This window comes from Notolepis coatsorum, assembly GCF_963971535.1.
Source record: "Notolepis coatsorum genome assembly, chromosome: 11".
NCBI lineage: Eukaryota > Metazoa > Chordata > Actinopteri > Aulopiformes > Paralepididae > Notolepis > Notolepis coatsorum.
The window spans coordinates 29,868,672-29,892,915 of record NC_140175.1 but is presented as its reverse complement, the minus strand read 5'-3'; positions in this window follow the sequence as shown (position 1 = coordinate 29,892,915).

Genomic DNA, 24,244 nt, shown 5'->3' with positions numbered 1-24,244 from the left:
AGGAGAAGCTTAATTTTGGCAGTTTCCGACAAATCTTGCTTGTACGTCGACTAGGTCTTACCACGACCCCAGATATGAACAACAACGCCTGGAAGGCTGCATGTAACTTATGTAACCATGTGTGTGCGAGTCCACATGGTGCAGAAGACACGGCTCGCAAGCAACAACTGAAACTGCTCTCGGCTCTGCTTCTCAACGCTCTCACGCAGAGTTTCACAGCCAAGGCGGCTGTAGACAATGAGTTCACCCCCCCCCCCCCCCCCCCCCCACAAGAACATCTCCTCCCACAACAAGGCTTGTTGTGGTCGCTCCACAGGGTGGTCAGAATGCAAGTCGATTGTTCCATGCGCAGGAGAAGATACAGGACCCCCTACAAGGCCACCAGACACTGCAGGGACCTGGCTAGACTGGGTCTCTCTTAGTCTACTGCAAATCCAGATGAGATGAATAAACTCATGACAACACCGGTAAAACATTTTACAAAATGATGCTCAATATCTGTAAAGCGCTTACTTTGATCTTTAATGTTATGGGGCTACATTGATCCACTGTGTCTGTCCGTCCATGTCTGTTTTTAATTCATTTTCAATGACTGGTATCCATTTGTTGGACAGATGGAGGTGACGTTATGTTCTAATTGAAAAATAAACCAATGGACAGTAATACTTTCTGTACATTTTCTATCCGTTCATTGATTGATCAATGTAACATACTGTTGCTGGTCAGGACCGGTCCTCAGCTCCTCTCCAGTTGATTGATTGATTGATTGATTGATTGATTGAAAACTTTATTAACAGATTGCAGAATGGGTACAATACAGTACGGCTCAATACAAACAACTGCTAAATGGATGCAGACCAGAAAAAATACTTTCATCTTGTTTACATCAGGGTCCCCCATTTTCAATTCATCAAGACATTTATGCATTCAGATATATTTGTCCGTCAGCGTGGCTACATGAGTATAGCTCCGGACTCATGATCGGAAGATCACCGGTTCGAGCCTCGGCCAAGGCTGCTGTCGGAAAGTGGTGTTGTTGTCCAGCACGGGGGCACTCTGTCCTCTGGACTTGTCAGTAACAATGCCCCTGTTACGGTGATAGGGACTCCGTACAGCTGCGAGTGCCGTCCTTCAGATGAGACGCTAAACCAAGGTCCTGACTGAATTCGGTCATTAAAGAACCCAGGACGCCTATCGTAAAGAGTAGGGGGCTCCCCGACGTTCCTGGCCAAATTCCCAATTAGGTCTCTGACATCAAGGCCACCTAATCATCCCTTCCCCTTAATTGGCTGATATCAATCCCTGTCTCCTGAGCCGTTCAGCCATTGTGTAGTGTGATGTGTGCCAGGTGCCAGTGTATGGCAGCCATTGAGCCTGCGTAGCCCAAGGTTGGGTGCTACCAGTGGTGGTGAAGGAGGCAATTTCCACCCTGCATTGTAAAGCGATTTGAGTGTCTAGAAAAGCGCTATATAAATGCAATTAATTATTATTATTATTATTATTATTATTATTATTATTATTATTATTATTATTATTATTATTATTATTATTATTATTATTATTATTATTATTATTATTATTATTATTATTATATACAGGTTTGGCCATTTACCGGGGCCAGTATCTAATTGCAGCCACCCGTAGGTGCTATTTATTTTATTTTACGGCTGTGGGTAGGGCGTTCCACATTGCTGTGGCATAATTGCGAATTGAGCTGCTGCAGGGTTTAATCTGAAATAACATGTCATGTCGTCTCTCGAGCCTCCTTTCTCAAGTCTGCAACCGATAAAATAGCACTGCTGTCTGCACAGACACATTCAGTTTATAATGTTGTCTGACTAAGTATTGATAACACGTTTAGTATTTTTCAAATTTGAGCTTTTTTTATTTGATGAATGTGGGCACTGATATGTAAAAATGAACTAAATGGGGTTTATTTCTATAAAATAAATCAAGTAATGCACTCAGTGGATGCCTGAACACAGATTAACACTACCGCCACACACGCCTAACGGGTGGGTATGTTGAATTGGAAGAAGAAAGTCCAATTTACCCAATGTGTGACCTCAAGGAAATAGAAAACGAGTATCACTTTGCTGTATTGTCCTTTCTATTGGAAGATCTGTGATGTGTTGTTTAGAAATGACTGAGGTAGATTTGGTAGATATTGATGACTCACAAAGATTGAACTTGAAGAGACATTTAGGCTGACAAATTACTTAGAGAAAGCATGGGACATGAGGAAGGGAGCATGGAGTTATGATGTCTGGCCAACAATACCGGAAGCTATTTGTAATGGAAGCTAGTGTACTATGGATTATTATTATTAATGTGTTGTAAAGATGTCCTATAATCCCATGTGGGATGGGCCCACTACAGTAGGTGGCATGAACCTTAAATAAAGAACGTATTAATTCATTCATTCATTCTCTCTTGGCAACTCTGGCATGTAAGTGGACCTCGGTCCCCCTCTTCCCACGTCACTTCCTGGAGGGTCCGCAGGCTGATGATGGACCCATCCTGGTTTCTCTCCTAACATTAAAACCCAACACTAACGTAATGGACAAGGGTAGGAAGGGGATACATAGACTATGTAAATACTGGACATGAAATGGTAAAGGTTAACTTAAAACTTAACTCGCCCTGCTGGCGAGATCTTTCCCTGGGTTCTGAGCTTGAGGCACCGTGGCATGAACCACTAAAAGTAGGGATGTTCGATATTGGCATTTTTTTAACGATATCCGTTACACCGATATTGTCCAAGTATTAATTTCCGATACCGATATCAACCGATACCGATATATGCGGGGTTTCCCCCCCCCAAAAAACACAACATTATGCATACTTTTCACAATAAATAAAATAAGAATTTGTTCTTACAGACTTGACTCCCTACTCAAACTACAATGGATCAACTAGTAAGCTGGTCATTTTCAGCGATTGATCGAATTTTTTCTTCAAGGAAGCAGAGTGCAGCTGATCCGCTGTGTCCAGTCGGGACATTTCAAGCGGGCTTTGCGATTGACAGTTGGAATAAATGGGGCTCAATCTGCCTTTATTCTCTTGAGATTGAAGATGTTGAGGATTTGTACATCCTCACATTCATGCTGATTGGTATGGGAGCGATCGCTATCTGGATCTGGATCTGTACAAGAATAATCGGGAAAAAAGACAAAAAAAGGACGATAACCGTCTGGACCGCTGTCTGACAGCTGTGGCCAGACTGGAAGTCTCCCACATGGAACTTGTAAAAAGGCTCGCTGTCCACCAATCTGACGAACAATTGAGAGGTCAAGTCATGCTGGGGGTCGCGCAGGACATTAAAAGCGTGACAAATCGAATTTGAGTCAAATTGGTGCTTTCAGGAATCATTGTCTGCCCTGATGTACCCCCCCCCCCCCACTCTCAAGTCTGCTGGAGCATGAGGAATGCACAAGGTCTGTGCACAAGGCCATGACGGGGAGTCAAGATAAGAACAGGAGACACGGCGTTCCCAACACCTCACCTCCCCCACCAGAACTGGCTCGTGCACTTCCCCCCACCTTTCCACCCCCCCCCCCCCTCCCCCGGTCCCCATCCCCCTGGCGCTGCATGGCTGCTGCCTCGGGTGAGGAATCACTCCCATCCCCCTTCAACCCTGTAACAACCCCCCCCCCCCCCCTCCTCCCGTAAATGGCGCCGCCTAGGCCGGCTGCCAGTCTGTTTGCGGTGGTGAATACGCATATGTTTGTCTCAAGGCTAGCCCTACATGCGTCATCAAAGCACATGTAGGTGTTTTTATGCTCTGTACCATTATTACTATCTAAACTGTAATAATTGTGGAATATTACTGTTATGAGCTGTATGTGTATGATCCAAGCATTCTATGATCCTCATAGGACGCATAACAGAAAAAAGCATTCCATGTGAAAGTATTCTGTATTTTTGCATGTCAAATAATAAAGGACCTTGAACCTTGAACCTTGGGTAAATAAAGGTTAAATAAATGTAAAATAAATTTAAAACCGATAATTTCCAATATTACATTTGAATGCCAATATCGGACATCCCTAACTAAAAGTCATGTGATAAAATGGCACAGCAGGAATACGATTGAGCACGGCACTCGATACACACTCAGCGCATTCAAATGCGCGGCAAACCTTGGAACCTCACCCTAGGGAGCTACACACCAGGCACACTGTATTGCACACATCAAAAAGGGGCAGTGAGATGAAGCCTGTAACTCCACTCACATTAACCCTCCCAGGGTTCTCTCCTAATATTAACATACATACATAATGGACAAGGGTAGGAAGGGGATACATAGACTACATAAACACTGAACATGAAATGGTAAATATTAAAACCTAACTCGCCCTGCTAGCTTTGGTTGGGCAGAGCAAACAGCGTGCGGCAACACACTACGGCATTCACCCATTCACTTACCGACGGCGGAGACAACCATGCAAGGTGCCAACCTGCTCATCGGGAGCAGTTAGGGATTAAGGGTCTTGCTCAAGGACACTTCGACACGCTGCCCGGGAGGAGCCGAAATCGAACCGGGAACCTTCTGATTACCAGACGACCGCTCTTCCTCCTGAGCCACTGACTCTGCCTTTCAACCCTCAGAGTCTGAGTTTCACAGCCAAGATGGCTGCAGACAATCCGTTCATAATTGCACAACACTCTCCCAAAAAACATCTCCTCCCACAACAGGAATTTAGGTGATGCTGATGTGGTGAGAAATCTCCCAGCATACAAGTATCATCAACCAAGGACATCGATATGTCTTCGTGACCATGGACTACTTCACCAAGTGGCCCGAGGCATGTACAGTATGGAACGTGAGGTTCTGATATGATTTTGATGAATATATCTGCATTATTTTATCCCACTATATATTTTGCTCTTGCTGCTTGTTTTACACTGATTTGATGTCTTATTTCTTACTGATGTAAAGCACTTGAACTGCAATCCCCTGTATGAAAGGTGCTATACACTCTCGTTGCAGGGGGGATGACTTTGTCCCCAGGTCTACAGTCCTGAAAGGGAAAATGGTCTTTCTCCCAAACTGGTGAGTCATTGGATCAGACCCTGTACGGTGGTTTTCAGAACTGGACGTTGTGTAACGAGTGTGGCTGGCTCAAGATTCAAGATTCAAGAGGTTTATTCATCACATACATACACAAGACGTAATAATGAAATGAAGCTAGGCATGCCCGCTTCGATTTAGCAAAAAAAATACAAATAACAATAGAATAAAATAGAATAGATAATAAAATAGACATGATAAAAGTACTAAGATAAAATACAATACAATGCTAATCTTACGAATTAAAAGGTAATGAGTCATATGTACACTACTATACAATATACAGTTATACTATATGTCACTATGCTATATCTTAAACATATACCTTAAGGCTCGCACCTTATCAACCCCTGGCTCAGGCTGAAGGAGAGGCAGAGACGAGGACCAGTCTCTGCGACAACGTCCGCTCAACACCTCCGGAACTTTGTCATGGGCACATGGGGCACTGGGGACCGCTAACAACTTAGGTGGGGGCTGTGTAGCGTCAAGTATAAAAGCACAGATTAATGACAGTACAGATCTATTGCTGCACTTACTGTTAGTTACTATTCGTGAAACATTGTTGTTAAGCAGTGACGTTAATCTTTTTTGATTACGATGTGGGTTAATGGCATTCGGCAACGTCTGTGCATTAAGTCAAGCTGAACAGTGTTGATCAAATCTTCTTTGCTGGAGTCGTGCGATGTATAGGGACTAGGGCTGGGAATCACCAGTTTCATCACGATACGATATAATATCGATTCTTTTGGACAACTGTTAACATAACTCACTTTAGGGCGACAATAATGTGGTCAAGAGGCATGGTTTCTATCTTGTGCCTGAACTGGCGTGGCTTCTTTTATCCACATATAAGCAGCAGTTGTACAACTCTTCTCTCTTTGAGAGACGTTGGAGGAGAGAAAGAAAGGGGTGGGCACCTTTCCTTTTATAGTTGCCCTAAGGTAGAATACCTGGGTGGCTACGCCCAGAGCGCCCTCCAGTGGGGACAGATATATATGTGCACCAAGGCAATCACTGGTGGAGACAATTGTCTACACAGGTAAACAGTTACTAGTGTAAACAGTCATATGTACAGTTAGACAGTTACTAACAATCCTATACAGTCTCTTATCTCAACAACAACAATACGATATTTGCCGATATCACAAAGTCTACCACGATACGATACGATTCAGGTGCCTGCGATCGATATGAGACGATATCATACTGTATGCCCATTTAACACAATCAGTAACATTTATATCAACTCAAAAAAGCAAACGAAAATATTATTTGCCATAAAAAATGTTTTGCTCTTCCAGACATTTAAATTAAAAACAATCTATTGTTTTTAATACAAATAGACATCCTGTTCACTGTAAAGTGCCACATTTTGATATATTGAGCTTTAAAATGTTCACATCCTATTAAAAACTTGAAATAACTTAAGTTCCATTTTTTGGAACTCACAACACACAACCTAAAACCCCTCCCTACCTCTCTCTCCCAAACCGTTCCTACAACAATTGTTTTATGTTGCATGATCATGTATACATTTATTATGTATTATATTTTTTATGTTTAAATATCAACATTATCTGGCCATCCTCAGTAAATACTATCAAACTGGTCTGGGACACGAACGCACACACACAGAGAAAGGGAGAATGGTTATAGCAGACTTAATGATTTTTGAATATTTCAGCTAATGAAGTTAAATGTTTATTATCATCAACTATCCAGTTCATTTTTACAAAATGTGCTCTTAGGGCCACTTAAGACATTTTCAGGCAGATTTTGGGATTCACCAATCGGCCCTAACTAAGAGCAGGATTTAGGAGCGCTGAAGAGCAGTCTTAACTTGACAGACTGGTGTGCTCCGTGTTCTTAAGGGCTTTATTTGGGAGGAATCATAGTGATTCCTTCATGTCAACTCTACAGGCCTCCTTGGAATGAATGAATCATAATTTAAATAATTACAGTATTTACAAATGTATGCTATATACCGTATATGAATCAATCTATTGTTCCATTTATCTATTGTAAGAATGTATAGACAAACATCTACAAATATGTGTACTATTACAAAATGTGCCATTTACTGCCCATGTGTAGAAATGCACTGATAACCCTCAGTCTGTCCTTCACAACCGAACCACAGTTGACAAGACTGTAACTCTAGATCCTTGCTATTTTAGCCTGTTTTCCTTGTTTAGTCGTATTGCATGCTGCTGAATTTGGAGAAGGCCAGGCCCCAAAGAGTATAAGATGTCATTATGTAAGAGAGGTTGAACACACTCTCTGCAAGGCTCTGGCTAAGTACTGACTGTGTCCACTCCACAGCTGTGTGTGTGTATTCTCTGTAATATTGTTTTATTCACTCTGTAATAAATCTCTGATTGCTAAAACCTTCTTCTTACCGTCTCTTCAAGGTCAAATGAACTGAACCCGACATCGGTCGCAAAGCTCTTCCACATGGCCCAATGTCATCTCTGAAACTACTAATACTAAGCTCCGCGTTGTTGTTCTAATATCCCAAAAAAGGTGTGGTGTGTAAATAATTGACGTCCACCAGGTGCGATAGTTATAACAAAAAGGAGATTTATTGGCTGACCACAAAATGGGACCCAATTCACTCTCAAAAAGTTGTATACTCTATAGATTAGTTGGGTCCAGTTTACACATAAGCAAAGGTGCACTGGTTTCCACCTTTCTCAAATTATTGGTTACAAAGATTCTTGAACAAGCAAAGTCCAATCCTATAATCTAAAGTTCCTTTGTGTTGCAGTAGATGTCGTTATTTTCTATGAGGTTTCTCTGGAAGTTGTAGACGTCTTGATTACGTTGATTCTTATTTTTCTCCTCTTCTTCTTCCCGAGGCCCTCCCTTTTTATAACAGGGCCCCCGGTCCAGGCACGTGCATACATAGGGGTGAAGGGGTGCCCGGGCACCTGCCTTTTTCATTTCTCATTAGAAAGTGCCCTTTTTATGCCACCCTATTTTTATTTTATTTTTTTACTGTTGCACATATATATATACTGCCCTGCCCTTCCAAATGAAAGATGTCACGATAGAATCTAAATATTAGGTAAAGAAAGAGAGAGAAATGCCACCCCTCTCGTAAATAATAGGTCCTTCCAGCCTTGAAGGACCTATTACGCATAGGCATAGCACGTGGGTGGGGATGATCAATGAGACCACGCAGGGCCAGCAGTGCACTGAACAGGAAATTGATATCCAGCTGTTGTTGAGCTCACAGTGCCCTCACACTCGAGTCGAGACCTCTTTTTTTACAGTTACTATTTCAACTAAAACAAAGCAAGAGTACACATCAGGTAAGGTATTTGCCCAACAAAATAAAATGTCGGGTTTGCAGTGCACTGTATATTTTCGTGAAACACGTCGGCAGATCAGCCCTCCCCAGTCCCCAGCCCCTCCCTCCCTGCTGCTAGTGCAGGAAAACACGCAGCATACTCTCTCTCTCTCTCTCTCTCTCTCTCTCTCTCTCTCTCTCTCTCTCTCTCTCTCTCTCTCTCTCTCTCTCTCTCTCTCTCTCTCTCTCTCTCTCTCTCTCTCTCTCTCTCTCTCTCTCCCTCTCCCTCTCCCTCTCCCTCTCCCCCTCCCTCCCTCCCGCAGCTGTTGGCATCTATCGGTGAAACTGAATGTACCATGATAGACTTGTATTAACCCCAAAAATCGCGCTCGCGCGCTGCGCGCGCTCGCATTACATTTGATAATAAATGCCCTTTTATGAAATATCGGGCACCTGCCTTTCTAAAGTCCTGTGCACGTCCCTGCCCCGGTCCCTGTGTGACCTCAGGTAACTGTGTGTAACAGGGTTTCCCCCAATCCGGAGCCTGCTATGTTTGAATTTGAAATTAGGGGTGGCCCTAATGCCCAACTGTTTCCAGCTTACATTTCGTAATACCAAATTCGTTTTATGTCCAAATCAGCTTAAACCATTCTTTTGTGTGGCAGAATACTTACATATTATTGTAGGTCAATTCAATTCAATTCAATTTCTTTAATGACCACCCAACCAGGCTGGTGGAATTTGGTTTCAGTGCATAGCATAGCAGTTCCAACATAAAAACATAAAAACATAGAACATATAACATCACTTACAGCGTACATAAAAGAAAACACAATTACATAGATACAGTTCAGAGTTTGTCCATGTCCATGTCAGCAGAGGTAACCTAGTCTGGTTCCAAGGCACGTTCTAGTATTCTTTATCACATTCTTACCATAATATAACACAATATGCAATAATTTTGGTTCAACCCTTTGTTTTACTCATTCATTTAAATTAGGATCTTCCTACATGCATGTTACTTCAAAACATTACACTTGAATACAGTTTTTGACTTAAACCACCTTATTTAAGACTACATCTTTTCATCTCAGAGTTGGAATATAGTTAGAAATCACTTTGCCTTCTTTGTTTGGACTGTACTAAGCCAGATTTGTTATTAACACATAATACCTTAAATATAGATAATTTTAGTTTATTTCCTAAGAAACCTTAATTCAACCAAAAGCCAATCCATTTTGTATCTCATGATCATCTAAATGATTTTCAAGAGCAGGCCAGGTCATTGTCTGAGCTCTGGGGTTAAATTAACATTCCTTTGTTAATCCCTATCCCCCTCCACCTCCACCCTCTCCTCTGACATACTATCCGCTCTACCGTTGAGTGACACCTTCTCTGCTCTCCCCACAGAGATGGCAACCTCCACCCTCCTCTCAGCCCTTGCAACCTCCTTCGACAAGCTCTGTCCCCTCGTTGAGAAACCTGCCCGCGTTCCCCACCCAGTCCATGGCTGACGGATGCAGCACAAAGACAGGTCCTGAGAGCGGCTGAGAGGAAGTATAGAAAGTCACGCCTCACTGCTGACATCGACATATATCACAACCTCTTGTTAACATTCTCCAAAACCATTACTAATGCCAAAGCTTCTTTCTTTCACCATAGGATCGAGGCCTCTGCCAAGAACCTTTGCAAACTGCATGCTACCATGTCCTCCCTCCTCACTCCCCCCCCACCCCCTCCTCCCTCATCTTTCTCTGCCGAAGACTTTGCGATCTTCTTTGAGGAAAAAGTGGAGAACATCCGCAGCTCCTTCTCACAACCCTCACCCATTCCAAATACTAAGTCGAGAACCTCATCCTTCACTCTGTCATCTTTCTCTCCCATTACAGAAGCCGAGACCCTGACACTGGTAACGTCGAACCGTCCGACTACATGCCAGCTGGACCAGCTACCCTCCCCACTCCTCCAGACCATAGCACCAGACATCCTCCCATTCCTAACTGCAACCATCAACTCCTCCCTCAACTTGGGGGTGGTCCCCACCTCCCTAAAACAAGCCAGAGTTACACCGCTCATAAAAAAACCAACCCTGAACCCCACCGTCATAGGCAACTATCGTCCTGTCTCTCTTCTCTCCTTCCTTTCTAAAACACTTGAACGTGCTGTATCCAACCAACTCACTGCTTATCTCTTAGGGCGCTTTCACATATAGTTTTGGTGGACTCTGTGCGGTTCGGGGGGTGAAGTTGCAACATTGTTGCATTCTTCATTTGGTTCGTCTGCATTCACACTGCAATTTGTCAAGCGCACTAAACTTTCTGAACAATGTCACGCGGTTGAAAAGGGCGCTTGTCTATTGGACACAATAGAGAGTGGAAATGTGTGTGTGTGACTGTGACTGCGAGCCTGAACGTGTGTGTGCGCGCGCGGGCACGGATTTGACCGACTGTCCCGCATCCCGCATATTGAGAGGATGTCCCTCTTTTCGAAGCAAAAAAAAAACATTGGTCTAAAAGCCCCTCCCTACAGGCAACCCGCCTCTTGTCCACACACATTGCTCTGCTCGTGACGCTACCTCATATCGCAGATCTGATTGGTTAGGTAGTAATTTAGCGCTCTGCTCGTGAGAGGTGACTCACTTCCTATATTTGGTCCGCGTTTGGTCCGATGAAGCAAACCGAGACCTACGTTTTCAGGCGGACCAGAGTTCGCGTGTTTGGTCCGCACCAGAGTTTGACTGAGCATTCACACCACCCCAAAAAAAGCGGACTATCTGAGAAAACGAACTCTGGTCTGATAGTCCGGACCAAACAGCTCTGGTGTGAAAGCACCCTTACAGAATGACCTCCTAGACCCTAATCAGTCAGGCTTCCGGACTGGCCACTCCACAGAAACGGCCCTCATTGCGGTCACAGAGGCACTTCACCTAGCAAAAGCGAAAGGCCTCTCCTCTGTCCTGATTCTCCTAGATCTATCTGCAGCCTTCGACACAGTCAACCATCAGATCCTCCTCGCGGCCCTCGCAGGAATGGGAGTGGCTGGCCCTGCGCTGACATGGCTGACATCCTACCTCAATGACTGCTCCTACCAAGTGTCATGGAGAGGGACCCTGTCGGCTACCCGCCCCCCTGCGGACGGGTGTCCCCCAGGGCTCTGTCCTAGGACCAGGGCATGTGAGCGGCGGGGAGCGGAGTGGGCGGTTTTGACGTGAGCGACGGAGTGGGTTTTAAAATGGGTCGGCGCGACGTCCGGAGCGAGAGTTCTCCTCCGCTCCAATCCGCTCCGGGCCGCTCACAGTGGTTTAACACTGATGTAATATACATGTAGTACAATGCCAAAGCAACAGGTGGCGATGTACAAACATGAAGGCCATTTTCAACCAATGAGAAGGGTGAACCGTCACTCACATCCTGCCAGCTAGACCAAAGTATATTCCGCCATTGTTGTTGATGTTAGCTTACATGCTAACGTGAATGGCAGCGACCATAGCATTGTGGCTAGGCTAGCTACCATCGCTTAGTAGAGCTAGTTGAATGGATAAACAACGTTATTTAACATTGCAGAATGGGTACAATTACAATACGGCTCAATACAAACAATTGTTAAGGGGCCCAGGGGGTGTAGACTGTTGTAGTTTGGTCAAATCAAGCTAATTTACATCATGCTCCAAAAAAATATTCTGTTGAGCGAGCGATGTGGAGCGGGGAGTGCTTGATTCGTAAATGAAGGTGAGCGGTGAGCGACTTGGGGGGGCGGGCCAACATGAGCGGATGGGAGCGGAACCAGACGTCTAGAGCGAAGAGCGGATTTTTCTAGCGCTCCGCTCCGCTCACACTAAATCACTGGGTAACATTATCACGTCTCATGGCTTCTCGTATCATTGTTATGCCGACGATACTCAACTCTTCCTCTCCTTCGCTCCCTCAGATGTCCACGTCTCTGAGCGGATCTCGGCCTGTCTGTCTGACATCTCCGCCTGGATGACGACCAACCACCTCAAACTGAACCTAAGCAAAACAGAATTGCTCCACCTGCCGGCCAAACCCTCCCCCCTGACGACCTTTCCATCACAGTCGAGAATGCAGCTGTGACCGCGTCCCCGACCGCCAAGAACCTTGGTGTTGTTCTCGATGACCAGTTGAACTTCTCTGCTCACATCGCAGCGACAACCAGAACCTGCAGATTCCTCCTGAGCAACGTCAGAAGGATCCGCCCCTTCCTGACAAAAGAAGCCACCCAACTCCTCGTCCAATCAACAGTCTACTGCAACGCACTGCTTGCTGGCCTCCCGGCCACTGCCACCAAGCCTCTTCAACTCATTCAGAACGCAGCGGCTCGCCTGATCTCAAACCTACCGAAGTCGGCCCATGTCACCCCACTTCTTAGGGACCTGCACTGGCTCCCCATTGCTGCACGAATCCGCTTCAAGGCCCTCGACCTGGCATACCGTGCGGCAAAGGGAACCGCTCCTGCCTACCTCCGGGTAATGGTCTCTAACTACACACCCTCAAGACCCCTACGCTCTGCATCTTCTGGCCGCCTCAGACCTACTCCTATCCGAGCTCCGGGAGGGTCATCAAAGAGAAGTCGCCTATTCTCAGACTCTTAAGCCTTTGGGAGACAACCATCTCAGAGAGAACCATTACCGCATCACCGTAGTTCTGGAGGCAGAACTAAAAACGGATTCTCTCTCACATTCCCTGACTCCAAAGTCAAGTCAAGTCATGAGTTTTATTTGTCACGGCATACAAGCATACAGTGACATGCGGGGGGTCATGCCCGCAGCGATTGTGCAATAATACAAGTAATAAGAATAGGAATGAGAATAAGACACTTGTGCAATAATACAAGTAATAAGAATAAGACATAACAGGTATAATGTACATACATTTTACAAAAAGCATGGTAAGACATGCTAAGGTCCTGCGATAGTGCAATACAATGTTAGCTACGGATGAGGCACTAGGTCTTATGTACACTACTAAACAATGCTATACTATACAATCTACAGTTATACTATGTGTCCTTATGCTAACTTGCTATCTATTTACTATACAAGAACCACTCCCGTTCTTTAAAAAAAAAATTTTTTAAAGTGACCTTTTCATTGTGTAAAGTGACCGTTGAGTGTGAGCGTGTGCAGCATGTGTGTGTGTGTTCATGCTAAAGTGACTGTTATTGTGTGAGCATATACAGTGTGTGTGTTATGTGTGTGCTCATGTGTGCTTGTGGTTGGAGAGTTCAGTGTTCAAGACTCTGATGGCCTGGGGGAAGAAGCTGAGCCGAAGTCTCTCTGTCCTAGTTGCTGGTGTTCGCAGGCGTTTGCCTGACCGCAGCAGCTTGAACAGGCTGTTGTTGGGGTGGTGAGTGTCTTTCATTATTCTGCAGGCTCTGGATTTGCACCTCTTGTTATATAAGACCTGCAGGGGTGGTAGTGTAATACCCATAGTACGCTCAGCTGAGCGCACCACTCTCTGTAGGGCCTTCTTGTCCTGTGCCTTGCTGTTTCCATACCAGGCAGTGATGTTTCCAGTCAAGATGCTCTCTACAGCTCCGGAGTAGAAGGACTGGAGTATCTTCCTTAACTGTCTCAGGTGGTAGAGGCGCTGCTTCGCCTTCTTTACGACTGAGTCTATGTGTGTTGTCCATGTCAGGTCTTCTGAGATGTGGACCCCCAGGTACTTGAAGCTGCTCACCCTGTCCACGGTAGCCCCATTTATCCACAGTGGTGTGTGTGTCCCCTGCTGTGTTCTCCTAAAATCCACGATCAGCTCCTTGGTTTTACCAATGTTCAGGAGCAGGCGTTCCAGTGCATCAACCTCCTCCCGGTAGGCCTTCTCGTCGTTGTCAGAGATCAGCCCCACCACCACGTGTCGTCCGCAAACTTCACTATGGAGTTGGAGCTGAACTTGGCCACACAATCATGTGTGTATAGTGAATATAGCAGGGGGCTCAGAACACAGCCCTGGGGGGACCTGATACTCAGGGTGATGGTGTTTGAGGTCTGACCCCCCACCCTGACCGCCTGGGGCCTTTCACTCAGAAAGTCCAGTATCCAGGCGCTCAGAGCGGAGCTCAGACCCAGCTCGATCAGCTTGTCCACCAGTCTGGTGGGGACTATGGTGTTGAACACTGAGCTGTAGTCAATGAACAACAGTCTCACATAGCCCCCCTTCTGGCAGTCTAGGTGAGAGAGGGTACTGTGTAGTACTTGAGAGACCACATCGTCAGTGGACCTGTTTGGCCTGTATGCAAATTGCAAAGGGTCCATATCACTGGGGAGGGAGGCATAAATGTAATCCTTAACCAGCCTCTCAAAACATTTCATGACCACAGAGGTGAGTGCCACCGGTCTGTAGTCATTAAGACCTGTTGGGGAGGATTTCTTTGGTACCGTTATTATAGTGGACACCTTGAAGCAGGCAGGGACCACGGACTCAGCCAGGGATAGATTAAATATGGTGGTGAACACTGGGGCTAGCTGGTTAGCACAGGACTTAAGTATACGTCCTGTTATCCCATCTGAACCAGCTGCCTTTCTGGTGTTCACCCGCATAAATGCTCTTCTCACACTGTGTTCCGTCACTGAGAGAGTGCCCCCCCCCCCGCGGATGCCCCCCCCCCCCCCTCCACGACGACCGGTGCGTCAGTGACGTCGTTAGCCGGTGAGCTAGCGTCGCCACTGTTTGCACCGAACCGTGTGTAAAAGGAGTTGAGTTGGTCCGCGTGAGAGGCGTCGGCACTCCCCATTGAGGGGGCGCTGACTTTGTAGTCAGTTATCGTCCGTAGTCCTCGCCATAAACCCCTTGTGTCATTCTGGACCATTTGTGCCTCTATCTTGTCAGCGTATGTCCTCTTAGCAAGCTTTACAGCCTTGCGCAGAGTATAGACTGTAGCCTTATACTCCTCCATGTTTCCTGACGCTCTGCCCAGGTTATAAGCAGTGGTGCGAGCATTCAGAGCCACTCGGATAGTACTGTCAACCCACGGTTTCTGGTTCGGGAAGACCCGAACCTTTTTCGTGGGTACAATGCTATCCGCTAGTGTTGTTATGAAACTCACGACAACATCAGCAAACTCACTGACGTCACTGGAGCTCGCCTGAAGCATTCCCCAGTCGACGTCATCGAGTGCATCCTGTAGCGTGGCCTCTGATTGGTCGGACCACTTCTTTACCTCACGTGACACGACAGCGTCACGTGATCTCTGCCTGTATGCGGGTATGAGCAAGATGGCGTCGTGATCAGATGTGCTTGTTGCTCCAGCTAATGGAGGGGCCGGTACTGCCTTACCGGCTCTAAACGGGGTGAGAAGGAATCCGACGGAGAGATGATGTGGTCTGGAGTAGTTGCTTTAAGCCATGTCTCCGTGAAGCACATAATGCTGCAATCTCTCACGTCTCGATCAAAGCGGACCCTCGCACGGAGATCGTCCATCTTATTCTCCATGCTACGGACGTTTGCTAGCAGGATTGAAGGGATTCCTGGCCAGTAAGGAGAACTTTTCAGTCTCTTCTTAATTCCACTTCTGCGTCCTCTATGTTTCCGTTTGGTCACACCGCCATTGTCTTTGTTGTTGTCGCGTCGAATCTCTGGTGGCCAGTTTGGGCAAAAAGTGTTGTTAAACCCGTCTTTCAGGCCGGAGTTTAAATCAATCAGTGACTGGCGATCATATTTCATCGATGCCAGCGTTGTTTCTATAAAAAAAGTACTAAAAATAAACACAATAGCAAAAAGTATGCACAATCGTTGCTGAGCTAACCCGACGGCGACTAGTGTTGACCGTGCCATCATCAAACACTACTAAGCTTATGTTTTATAAAATAACAAAATAAAATATTAAAAAGACAATTTTCCTTTCATTGCCAGGGGAATGCAAAGCTCCATGCCTCCAATTCCTACTTGGCAGAATGAAATCCATTTTTCCGTTATCAGTTTCAAGTGGATACATGCTAAATTATTCATAGGGAAGTCAAGGCTGGTCCTCAGAAGATTACAACGTCTTAATTGTTCATCCAGTTTGCTGCCCAGAATGTAGGGGCCAAGGCTGGCTGAACGCAGGCATCCTGGAGACTTCCTGTAATGAGGAACAGTAGATGATACTCAGAAACCATTTACGAAATTCATCACACTTTTTATATACCCAACCGAGTCTAAACTTTGAGTAAAGTTAGTGGAATGGTGGCTGCTCTATAGCCTATCCAGAGCATCTCGGAAGCACTAGTGTACACTACCTAATACTAGGGTTGGGTACCGACCGGTACTACTGTACAGAGTACCGATTCACGGTAGATCATTCAGTACCAAATCTCGGTACCTTTACATGTTTAGTATAAGAGTCTATAATATACTAGATAGGAGGGAGCCTTTCCCACAAATATATATATATATTGAGAAGTTTGGACCTTTTTTTTTTTTTTTTTTTTTTTTTACAACTGAAATAAAATAGTTATTAGGCTACAGAGAGTTAAGTACAGAAAAAAGGTAACCTTCTACATGTGCACCATGGAGAGCCTGCTGACGGGAAGCATCACTGGTACAGGAACTGTTCTGCCCAAAGCCACAAATCACTACAGAGAGTAGTGGAGGAGGAACAGCACATCACTGGCAACAGACTCATGGCCATTCAGGACATCTTTCATCAGCAGTGCCTGAGGAAGGCACGCAGCATAATCAAAGACCACAGCCACCCAGCACGCAGACTGTTGTCCTTGTTACTGTCTGGCGGATGATACAGGAGCAGGGCCGCACGCACCACCAGACTTAAAGACAGTTTTTACCACCAGGCCATCAGGCTATAAAATTCAGTATATAAAAAAATCACTATATCAAACCATGACCTCTGCTATTGAACCTAGGCCGGTTATTGCTATTGGCAATGTGCAATACTGTTGTATACACTTGTCACTTTTTCACACAAATTCCCTTTTCATATATGTAGGCCTATATACAGTAGTGCTATAGTTATTTATCTCGTTCCATTCTCTCTCATATTTCATTCCTTTATCCCCTTCCATTTGTGCAACCTACTGATGTACAGTACACACTTGTGAGTTGTGACTGACTTGTGACTTTACTCCACACTATGCTACTAAATTCAAATCACATTCAGTTGTTATGCAGCAAAGATGCCCTGGCCTACAAATAATCTTCTACAGACATCAGACAACATCTTTATTTTGTACAGACAGTCCACAAAAATAACATCTCCATCATTTTAATACCCCTTTCAATGAAAATGAAAATATGGACATCATTATTTTTTATGTCAATTGCAACAGCCTATCTGTAAAATGATTGCAATATATTCCTCCTATAATGTTCAGCCCTAGTGTAGTTACAGACCTGCGTCAGATTATATGCAGATAACTCTTAAACTCTTATCTTTAAACTGCTTGGAGTGCCAGACTGGGGCTCACTGCATCGTCAGGGGAAATGAAGATGTCAAGCTGTCGACCACAGAAAAGTACATCAAACCTACTTTGAAATAGTTTAAACCTTTAGGCACTCGAGTCAAGTCAAGTCATTTATTTATATAGCACATTTAAAAGCTCCAATAGGTGATTGATTGAATGAAAATTGTATTAACAGATTGCAGAATGGATACAATACAGTACGGCTCAATACATACAATTGTTAAGGGGATGCAGACCAGAGAAAGACTTTCGTCTTGTTAAATCAGGGTCCCCCATTTTCAATTCATAATGAATTGTAAGTAAGGGTGCAATTAGCACCGTGCAATCCATTCTTTGTGGATCTAGCCCTAGGACTGTATCTGGTTAAAGTTATACGTATGAGTGGTACTATTGCACCAACTCCAACATGATATACTGTATGGGCATTGGACACTTTTTTCCAACAATTATGATTTCTCTATCTTTGTTTTCTTTAAGACCACTATGTAATCTGCAATAATTTGGTACCATTTTACAATTTGTATCTCTCCTGACATTTCACATCTCCACATCCTGTGGTTATAATTGTCTACTGTCCTATATCATACTGTATCGGCTGTTGTATACTCCTAGTGTAGGGACAGAACTTCCCAAATGTTCTGCTTGTGATGCTCTTGGACTGGGCTGTATTTGCCTTTTAACAGTGGGGGCTTTATTTGACTGTGGTTTATTTGTCATTTACCACAAATGTGCTAGGTACAAGGTTCATCAATTCAAATGTTTAATGTCTGCTGTATGGAAAAACAAGGTTCATCAATTCAGAAGTTGAATGGCTGCTGTATGGGAAAATAAACACATGTACAGTGCTGTACAGGGTGCCATGCTTGTGAGACAGACGGTTATTCCAGAAGTTCAGTCTATACTGCGTTAAAAAAAAAAGTTACCCACGTATCATGAACTTTATGACTAAAATGCTGAAACAAAAGCAGATGTGAAAAACACAGAAAACGTACTTGAGCAAACTCAAGTAAAAGCATATAGTTTTGAAAGAACTCAAATTAGTGGCATCGCTCAACAACACTAATTAAATAATAACTCTCCACTTCCATTTGGTGGTCGGCTGCAATCTGCCATCTCTCCAGGACACGTACGCCTCCGGGGGCCCTGAGGTGGTGCGCAGCCAGGTAAGATGGTGGCCGACGCCTCCCCCCTGGACACAAACTCTTTGAAACACTCCCCTCAGGTTCTTCCCACCTACAGCTGACCTCGTCAACAACGCCAGCACCCCCACCGCCCCACCACAGAAGTAACGGACAGATGTTTATTTTCTGCACCAACGTACCAAAGCAAACTTCTTCTGGGCAAACATACATGGTAATAAACCTGCTTCTGATTCTTATTCTCCCGGATGCAGGTGGTTTGAGCTGTTCATGCTCAGTCCTGAAGCACTGATGGTCACACTACATGCCACATATTATGCCTCTCAAAATGACCCATCATGGGGAGGCAGGATGGCCTAAAGGTAAAGAGGCCGGCCAGTAACCGAAAGGTCGCTGGTTTGATCCCCAGCACTGACAGGAGAGTGTATTCCAGTTGTGAGCTGGTGTGCGGAGGGTGGCGGTGACTGGAGGGTGGCTGGTATTACATCTACGTGCCCTTGAGCAAGGCACTGAACCCATAAACTGCTCCAGGAGCGCTTCACTGCCCTGTGCCCTGACCACTCTGATGAAATTAATGTGTGGGGGGACTGTGTGTGTGTGCAACTAGGAGGGATATGATGACTGTGTGTATGTGTAACTAGAAGGGATATGAGGACTGTGTGTATGTGTAACTAAGGAATATGAGGACTGTGTGTAACTAGGAGGGATATGAGGACTGTGTGTGTGTGTGTAACTAGGAGGGCTATGAGGACTGTGTGTATGTGTAACTAGGAGGGATATGAGGACTGTGTGTATGTGTAACTAAGGAATATGAGGACTGTGTGTAACTAGGAGGGATATGAGGACTGTGTGTGTGTGTGTGTGTAACTAGGAGGGCTATGAGGACTGTGTGTATGTGTAATTAGGAGGGATATGAGGACTGTGTGTATGTGTAACTAGGGGGGATATGAGGACTGTGTGTATGTGTAACCAGGAGGGATATGCCGAAAGACAAATTTAAATGGCCTTGTGTACAATGACAGTAAAGCCATCTTCACTACAGACACCAGTGACACTGGTGGACTTTCATTAGAGCAGACAATGGAGGGCGACCGACCATGTAGGAGTAGGACTAGATTTAAAATAAACAAGGTTAAGAAAAAAACTAAAAAGAAAGGGGAGAATATTGTGGGTGCAATTCATCATGGAGTGCACTTCTACCGGACGGGCAAATGGAATTTAAAACGAGCACTTTTGTTTCATTAACTTACCTTGCCAGTGGGGATAGAGAGAAAGTGTGACAGATGTATCAACAGTGGAGGAGGAGGAGGAGGTGGAGGAGGAAGGGAGGGACTCAGATGAAAATTAAATGGAAAGATAGCCCATGGGCCATGTGGCAGGAGCTACTTGAAGAATGTTCTAAGCCAGGGGTTCTCAAACTCTTTTATACCACGACCCCATTTTATTTAGGATATTTTTTGGGGACCCCACACCGTAATTTCAATGTGGAATTAAGAAATATCAAAATAAAAGCACACATTGTTGAACTTGATCATTCATATTTATTAGAACATTTTATTACAGCACTATGTTATCAATACACATTTATAAAACGAGGCATATTTAGCCAAATAGGTTGCCAGAACATAATAGATTATTTTTTTTTTTTTTTTTTTACTTGTCACTGATACCCACAACCCCACTTTGGGTTGCGACACGTAGTTTGAGAACTGCTGTTCTAAGCCATCAATTTGTTCCATATATATCTCATTTTGCAAGCAAACAGGTACCACACTCCCTTATTAACCCTTTCACTGCCGCACTACCAAATGGTTAACCCTTTCACTGCGACAATACACAGAAGGTTAACACTTTCACTGCCACACTACAGAAGGTTAACCCTTTACTATCACCCTTTTATGATAGTAAAGGGTTACCCTTCTGTAGTGTGGCAGTGAAAGGGTTAAGATCCAGATTTGTTTTTCAGCAAACCATTCCAGGTAAATATGCTATTGCTCGTCATAATTATTAGTGCTGTCAGACTACCGGTTTAGCGTGTATAGTCCTAAACACTTTATCATAACCACATGTAAGAGAGGAACTCGGACCAGGAATTCCCATGCTTAGATTCATTGGGTTTCACCTCTGAGAGAGAGAGAGAGAGAGAGAGAGAGAGAGAGAGAGAGAGAGAGAGAGAGAGAGAGAGAGAGAGAGCGAGAGCAGTTACACATTTAAGTCAGAGAGCGAATTTGTATGTCAGGGAGGCATGTTTCAGTTTATGTCCAAGGCCTGCTTTACATTCACCATTAGCATTCGCCTACCCACTAACAAGCATTAGCATTAGCCTACCCACTAACAAGCATTTGCATTGGCCTACCCACTAACAAGCATGAGCATTAACCTACCCACTAACAAGCATGAGCATTAGCCTACCCACTAACAAGCATGAGCATTAAACTACCCACTAACAAGCATTAGCATTAGCTTACCCACTAACAAGCTTCCAAGCCTGATTTCATTCCACCGATGAATAAAAGGTTGTGCAGGGGCATCATCAACAGTAGGCTATTAAATTATGGTTGGATGGTTCTCAAGGTGGTGGTGGATTTTAACAAGGTGGTGCAAGTGCATCGTCATCGTCATTTAATTATTGGTTGGAAGGTTCTCAAGGTGGTGGTGGACTTTAACAAGGTGGTGTAGCACCTCCACTGTTTACTGTTTGGGGGAGAATCCCTACATGAAGGGAACTCTTGTGTTTCCATCTTTTATTATTATTATTTTATATTTTATTTAGTAATAAGTCTATGATTAAGTCTATAATAAGGGAACGCAACCTTCAGAACCGTGCACTCTCCTGTCCAGAGAGTTGCCCAGACGCCGGAGATGGTGGGGAGTTGAGACTTTTTACACACACAACTTGGCAAGTCGTTTACCCAGAGTAGTACAGGCACACTGGGACTCACATTCCAGTCTGGAGCCAAAGTAAGAGCCGGCTATGAATCAAATGCCCAAATATGATTTGTTGGGCAATAGAGGAATAAGTGAGTTGTCCAAATATGACAAAAATAACGACACTGGGGTCCTGGTTTTGTGGTTAATTTCAATCTACCACCAGTGAAATAATCATTGATTGATTGATTGATTGATTGATTGATTGATTGATTGATTGATTGATTGAACACTTTATTAACAGATTGCAGAATGGGTACAATACAGTACGGCTCAATACACACAATTGTTAAGGGGATGCAGAGAAAGACTCTGCCACTACGTTACTCTGCAACAGAGCTGCTATGTCTCCGGTTTTACTCCAGGACCCCTCCAGCTCTGATTGCCCACCATCGTAGCATCTTAACACGACCAAGATACATTCACCACGGATCTGGACGAAACTTTGAATACACACAGTACAGTAACAAAATAATCCGTTCCTTCTGGTCCACTGAACCACGCCCCCCACACATTACCCGTGCTGTCAATCACAGTGTGTTATCCCCTCTGCTTAAAGCAGCCACATACATACACACCACTCAACTGTTTGAAATTATGTCTCTTCAACGTGAGATCACTCACTAATAAGGCTAATAATAATAATAATAGATTTTTTTTATACCTCACTGAGACCTGGCAACAGCCTAATGATTTCTCCCAGCTCAATGCAGCCGTCCCTCCAAGTTATGCCTATATTAGTCAACCCCTGTGGCACTGGAAGGGGGGGGGGGGAGGGGGCTTGCTGTGCTGTACCGTGAGAACATTAAAGTCACTGCTGTCACTGTCCCCCACCACTCCTCTTTTGAATGTTTAGCTGTAAAACTCACAGGCCCCAAACCCACTATCATTGTTACCATCTATAGACCACCAAAGCCCTCTGCTGTTTTTCTCACTGAATTCTCATCACTGTTCACATCTGTTTGTGCAATGTCCCCTACTGTTATTCCTGGGCGACTTTAACATCCACATTGACACATTGCAAATGATTTCACCTCACTCCTGGACTGCCTCGGCATCACACAACATGTCAATCTCCCAACACACAACAAAGGTCACATACTGGACTTACTCTGCTGCACTGGTATCACTCCCACTAACCTGGCTGTCACTGAGTTCCCCATCTCTGACCACAAAGCCGTGCTCTTTGACATTCAAGCCCCCCTTTCCTAAACCAACGAACAACGGCGCATCTCCTTCAGAAATATTAAACACATGAACCCCACAGATCTCACCACCCTGGTCAATTCCTACCCCAGCCATCCCCCTCCCCTGCTGACCTGGTGAATCACTATAAAACAACTGCCTCTCCTCTTCCCTCACCGCCCTGGCTCCCCTGAAAACTCACAGTTTCATTTACACACTCCGCCCCCTGGTTCACCTCTGACCTCCGCCAGCTCAAAACCACAGGTCGTCGACTGGAGCGGCTGTGCAAAAGAAAACTGACTCTCAGTTCACACCCAAATGTACTCTGACCACCTCCACCATTACAAGAACGCTCTCTCCACTGCCAAATCCTCCTACTACTCCAACCTCATCAGCACTGGTAAAGGGAACAACAGAGTCCTCTTCTCCAGTCAGCCACCTACTCCACCCCCCTCAAACCCTCCCTCCAGAAATCTCCACTGAGCAGTGCACTGCATTTCAGCAATTTTTTTTTACTCCAAAATCAATACCATTCACCTACAGCTGGCCTCATCATGCACCTGCTTATATGATCCACCCTGGATGATCACCACTGGCCATCATTTTATCAGCTCCCTCTCCAATTTCACCCCAGCATCGGAATACACCATCTCAGAGCTCATCCGTAAAGCCAAAACCACCACCTGTCAGCTTGATCCTCTTCCCACCACCCTCATCAAAGCCTGCCTGCCATCAATCTCACCCATGATCACGGACATTGGGATCACTGGTGTCGCACTCTCCTGGTCCACATCTTACCTCACTGACAGACAACAGTTTGTTCAACCCGGACTCACAAGTCAGGGTGTTAAGCTGTTTCACTGGGTGTCCCCCAGGGGTCAGTATTGGGTCCCCTCCTATTCACTGCTATGCAGACGACACACAGGTCTACATCTCCTCCAAACCCACCACTGCCCTTCCCCCCACCTCCCTCACCATCTGCCTTGAGGACATCTGGAGCTGGATGAGCAGAAACTTCCTGAAGTTAAATGGCAGCAAAACTGAGGCCCTGTTCATCGGCTCCAAATCCACCCTCACCAAATCACAAAACACCCCAGTTCCAAACATCACCATCAACGGCTTCCCTGTACCCTTCTCCCCCCAAGTTAAAAGCCTTGGTGCTATCCTGGACGGCTCCCTCTCCTTTGCACCACACATCAAAAACATCACCC